At 35.5% G+C, this 6,066-nt stretch overlaps 1 protein-coding gene across 1 annotated transcript in view; it reads right to left on the reverse strand.

Annotated features, from left to right (window-relative positions):
* trioa (trio Rho guanine nucleotide exchange factor a) overlaps positions 1–6,052 on the reverse strand; it is a 573,337-nt gene extending 567,285 nt beyond the window's left edge. The window contains exon 1 of the mRNA XM_088651380.1: positions 5,623–6,052. The gene's annotated coding sequence lies outside the window, so the exon portion shown is untranslated. The remainder of the gene's footprint in view (positions 1–5,622) is intronic.
* Between the last annotated feature and the right edge of the window lie 14 nt (positions 6,053–6,066).

A 6,066-nucleotide genomic window follows, 5' to 3' on the forward strand; every position in this document is an offset into this window, starting at 1 on the left:
CCGCCACTGCCACATATCACTGAACCAAACAAGAGTGTATATACTGAACTACCAGGAGCATATTAATTAACATAAGATCACTAATTCAGGGTCTTCATTCATTTTACCAGGCCATAATCAGCAGTTCAGTTGCTTCATGAATTAAACATGAGACGGCACACACACACACAGCAGCCAGAGTTCAAGAGGCATAACCTATAATTACAGCTCAATCCATTACTCTTTATCTGCAAGAGAAGTGGTAAAGAGGAAATGAGTTATTAATGCGGATGTAAAGCACAAATGCATGATTTAGATTATAAAGTACATGCAAAATAAAACACCAGCAAACTAGAAACTGATTTTACTTGGAATTTATCCTGTTTACATCTCACTATTCGACTCTTTCCTGCTTAAAAGATCTAGATTATTTATTTATTATAACTTTTTTTTCTTTTGAAGTTACATCTCACAAATTTTCCATTTTTCCCTCACACAATTACTAGTTTATTTTTCTCCAACTTTTTTTTTGAAGTTTAATTTTCTGAATTTTTCCCAAATTAAAATACCAAGTATATTTTTAATTTAACCTTTTTTGAGTTTATGACTCAATATTTTGCAATTTCTTTTACTTAAAAATTCCTAATTTATTTGTTATTTTTTCAACTTTTTATTTTGAGTTTACATAGCCAATTTTCTACCAAAAATTTTTTTTCTTTCTTTATTGCCACTTTTTTATTTCTTGCAATTTTGAGTTCACATTTCTGAACTTCTCCCCCTAAAAGGTCTCAGATTATTTCTTTATTCTAACTTTTTTATTTTGAGTTTACATCTCACTATTTTGCCCTTTTTCCACTCAAAATGTCTATTGTTTATTGCAACTTTTTTTTTCTTGGAAGTTTGAGTTTATATTTTTGAACGTTTTCCCTCTCAAAAGTTCTTGATTATTTCTTTATTTCAACTTTTTTAATGTGTTTACATCTGATTAAACTGCCCTTTCCCCCCTTAAAAATGTATAGTTTTTGGGTGAATTTTGAGTTTACATCTCACTATTCTGTCTTTTTTACCACCACAAAATACCTTCATGAATTTTAAAAGGTCATAAACTGAGAAACCAAAATCCCCTTGATCTTTTGCTATATTTGAGGTGGCAGTATTATAAAAACATCCTGTAAGTTTCAGAACCAAAAACTTTGTTATTCCTCTAAAATCAGCAAATATTGAAGGAAGTCTGACAAAAACGACAGGATTTGGAATGTTCTACTCTATGATGTCATAAGGTTCATAAGCTCCGCCTCCACATAAGATCAATGCCTAATTCTACTGTCTACTTCACTGACTGTTCAGCCCTGTTAATAAACTGTTAGCCAATTAAAGCAGTGGACATTTACTTCTGAGTCTACAATTGGCCACCCCCAATCTAACAGAGCATCCTGATTCTAAATTATGATTCTTTTTTTTGCAAAAATCTTGATAATATTATAAGCAAATTAGCCATTTTGTCTTCTCAGAATTTCCAGTTTATTTTTTAATCCATATTTTTGAGTGAATTTTGAGTTTACGTCTTATTTATTTTGCCCCCTTTTTCATCTCAAAATTCCTAGTTTATTTTTTAAATCCACATTTTGGATGAATTTGGATTTATGTTTCACTATTCTGCTCTTTTTTCTCTCAGAATTCTTAGTTTCTTTGTAATCACAAATTTTGGATCAATTCAGACTTTACATCTCACTATTCTGCCTTTTTTCCACCACAAAATACCCTCATGAATTTTAAAAGGTCATAAACTGAGAAACCAAAATCCCCTTGATCTTTTGCTATATTTGAGGTGGCAGTATTATAAAAACATCCTGTAAGTTTTAAAACCAAAATCTTTGTTATTCCTCTAAAATCAGCAAATATTGAAGGAAGTCTGACAAAAACGACAGGATTTGGAATGTTCTACTCTATGATGTCGTAAGGTAGATAAGCTCCGCCTCCACAAAAATCAATGCCTAATTCTACAGTACTTCACTGCTTAGTCAGCCCCATTAATAGACAGTTAAAGCAGTGGGTGTTTATTTCTAAGTCTACAATTGGCCATGCCCTTTCAAACAGAGCATCCTGATGAGGGGTCAATAACAGGACACAAAAGAGCTTCTAAATTATGATACTTATAATATTATCAAGATTTTTGCATAAAAACTATCGCTCTTTTGTGTTGTTTTTGACGCTTTGTTTGAATGGGCGAGGCCAATTTTAGACACAGAAGTAAACGCCAACTGCTTTGACTGGCAGTATATTATAAGCGCTGAACAGGCAGTGAAGAAATCTTGTTAACATTATAGGCAGATCGAACACTATTTCACGCCAATTCGTAACTTTTTGATTTACCAGCCAATTCATATGAATTTGTACAATCGCATTTGTATAATGTAGTATGAATTGCTCATCCCCCAATGACGGTGGGGTTTATGGGTGGAGTTTAGCGCTACGCCTCCTTTTTAAAAAAAAAATCACATTTTATATGACTGAACTTGTACGAATTTTGACAAATTAGCCACTAAACTGACAAAAACAGTTACTTTTCCTTGTGAGATCCGGCTGGTAGATCTGAAAGAACAGTATAAATAAAAAAAATGGAGATAGTTCATGACCCCCTCAAGCTTGTTTACATCAAGACAGCTCTAGACAGACTTTTCCATGGACGGTCCGAGTGTTTACATGTGGCGTGGCTCATCCTTTAAATATGCAAAGCGCAGCATCTCTCTGAAAGCTCTCTGTTGTCATGTTATTTTTATAAGTGGCCATGTGCACTGTGCGCTGGTCCGAAAGAAACCACACATTAGGTTTGAGCCTTTTGCTCTCCCCGAGCACCATATAGCGTGTTTGTGCTTTATCATGTCGTATTAGCAAAACTGCATGTATTTTTAGCTCTGTTGCTAGCATCCGCACCGGGGAAAATCCTCTCTCAAAAGGAGGAAGCAATGTCATTGTTGAAAGGTGGAAACGCAGATGTAATTTGGAAGTGGAAATAAAAACCGGAGTGTATTTTTAGGTGGACGGTAATGTACTAAAGCATGGCTGAGTGTCTGAGAACTCATGTGATGTTTAGTCAGTGTTTGGGAACTAAAGCGCTGGACGGTAAATATCTAAAGCAGCAACATGCTAATGTCACTTTGAGTATTGTGACTTTAGCTCAGTTGTATTCAAATAAGTACATCTGTTTTGTTAAGTAAATTCTTTTCCAGAATAGTCCAACCGTGACAGATCTACACTTCAGTTTTGTGTTGTCAAACAGATCAAACATACAGTTAAAACCAGAAGTTTACATACACTCTAAAAAAAGGAACATAATCATATTTTTATAAATCTCTGATGGTAAATCATACTAAACTTTTACTATTTTAGGTCCTTTAGAATTACCTAAATCATTTACATTTGCTAAATGCCATTATAATTAGAGATTTTTTTCTAGACAGTCAAAAGTTGACACACATTTTCTTGGTATTTTCTAGCTTTGCTTTTAAACTGTATAACTTTGGTCAAATGTTTTGGGTTTCCTTCCACAAGCTTCTCACAATGGTTTGAAGGATATTTGGCCCATTCCTCCTGACAGAATTGGTGTAACTGAGTCAGATTTGCTCGTAAAAGCTTTTTCCAACTCTGCCCAAAAGTTTTCTATAGGATTGAGATCAGGGCTTTGTGATGGCCACACCAAAACTTTCACTCTGTTGTCCTTAAAGCACATTTTAACTAATTTGGCAGTATGCTTGGGGTCATGGTCAACTTGACTTTCAAGAAAAGTTATAACAATTTCTCAAAAAATATCTCTCATTATTTTGCTATTAAACATAACAGAAACAAATTTGATAAAAACAAAAAAAAAGAACAACAAAAAAGCCAGATCACAATTAGCTAAAGTACACTGGGAAAAGACTCATTTTTGGAGACATGTCCTTTAATCTGATGGAGCTAAGATTGAACTGTTTGGCCATAATGACCAGTGTTACATTTGGAGGACAAAGGGGAAAGCTTAAAAGCCTAGGACACCATCCCAACTGAGAAGTGTGGGGGCTGTTTTGCTGCAGGAGGGACCGGTCCACTTCACAGCATAGATGGCATCGTGAAGAAAGAACATTATGGCGAAATACTGAAGCAACATCTCAAGACATCAGCTAGGAAATTAAAACTTGGCCACAAATGGCTCTTCCAAACAGACCATGACCCTAAGCATACTGCCAAATTAATTAAAATGTGCTTTAAGGACAACAGAGTAAATGTTTTGGAGTGGCCATCACAAAGCCCTGATCTCAATTCTATAGAAAACTTGTGGGCAGAGTTAAAAAAGCTTGTACAAGCAAATCTGACTCAGTTACACCAATTCTGTCAGGAGGAATGGGCCAAAATTCCTTCAAACTATTGTGAGAAGCTTGTGGAAGGATACACAAAACATTTGACCAAAGTTATACAGTTTAAAAGCAAAGCTAGAAAATACCAAGGAAATGTGTGTAAACTTTTAACCGTCTAGAAATTAATAAAGAATTCTCAAAAAAAGTTTTCTCATTATTCTGGCATTTAGCAAATGAAAATCATTTAGGTAATCCTAACTGACCTAAAATAGTAAACGTTTAGTATGATTTACCATCAGAGATTTTTTTAAATGGTTATGTTCCTTTTTTAATGGTATATGTAAACTTCTGGTTTCAACTGTATATCATTAGCCTACACAGCCATATATCTGATTACTATGTACAGGCAGAAAGAAGTGTATTTAGTCTTTTGATGCTCAAAAACACTTTATTTCTGACCCACATATGCAACTCAACCCATTTTTTTAAATAAACTGCTTTGTTTTGATTAACTGAGCTTAAATCAAACCTAATAAACAAACACACAGCGTACATATAGCCTACTGTAAATACACACCATCTGAATCCACCGCCGTGCTGTTTTCACGTCTGATCTATTTGTGAATATAGGTCACATTTAACAGCCATTCTTTCTAAGCCTTTCTCCCATGCACGAATACAATTTTAGGGGTGAGCAAAGGCGATACGATTTAGCTCCAGGCTTCAAACCCAATACTGACGTATCTGGGATGTCTCTATTAATCTATGTGAATCAGAAGAAGCAAGAAAAAAGCAAAAGCAGATGCTGCGAGGCTAATGAGTCACAAAAGCAGCAGCTTCTCCCCAATGCCAACACACACGCGCTCTCATTGGCCCAGATGAAGCGCTTGTGAATCAGGTGTTGCTGATCATCCGCTCGAATTCATGCCCTGCATACAGAAAAAAACCCTCCAGCGAGAATGTTAAGGCGAGACACTGCAGGCCAAAACACTGATCCATCATGCACCTCTCAATTTTTGGTTACACGTTAACCAATTCTACTATTAACTAGTTGCTTATTACCTGCCTACACTGCAAAAAATACTTTTCTTTTTTAGATTTTTTTGTCTTGTTTCTAGTCCAAATATCTAAAAGTTCTTAAATCAAGACGCACTTTCTAGACAAGCAAAACATATTGTCTTGTTTTAAGAAATAATATGCCAAAATGAATCGAGTTTTTCCTTAAATCAAGCAAAATAATCTGCCAATGGGGTAAGAAAAATAATATTGTTTTTCGATTTGTAATAAGATTATTTTCAAATCACCGTCATACAGGGCCGGAGTGGGACTCCTTTTCAGCCCTGGAGTTTCAAGCCTCAGACCGGCCCACCTCAGTTCACGACTGACTATATTAAAATAAGGTCATTTCCTATTCAGTTTCTAATTACACCATCACATCTTTTTTGAGAAAACAGCTGCTTCAGAACTTCAAATGTTCAACAACCCTAACAGTATTATATGTCTTAACAATAAATTGAAAAAAATAAGATATTAAATACTCAGGCGAGCATCGAACCCGGGTCGGCGGCGTCGTAACCTAACGTGCTAACCACTGGACCAAACTGCGGTAAAATGATGAGTAAGTAAATAAATAAATTAATTTAAAAAGTGTGACTGCTGAGAGCAACCGGCCCTCGCAGCCAAAAAACGGACCGGCCCACCGGGAATTCTACCGGTCCTCCCGATAAGCCAATCCGGGCCTGCCGTCATATTTACA

Source organism: Danio rerio, chromosome 19, assembly GCF_052040795.2.
Source record: "Danio rerio strain M-AB ecotype USA chromosome 19, GRCz13ab, whole genome shotgun sequence".
Classification (NCBI taxonomy): domain Eukaryota; kingdom Metazoa; phylum Chordata; class Actinopteri; order Cypriniformes; family Danionidae; genus Danio; species Danio rerio.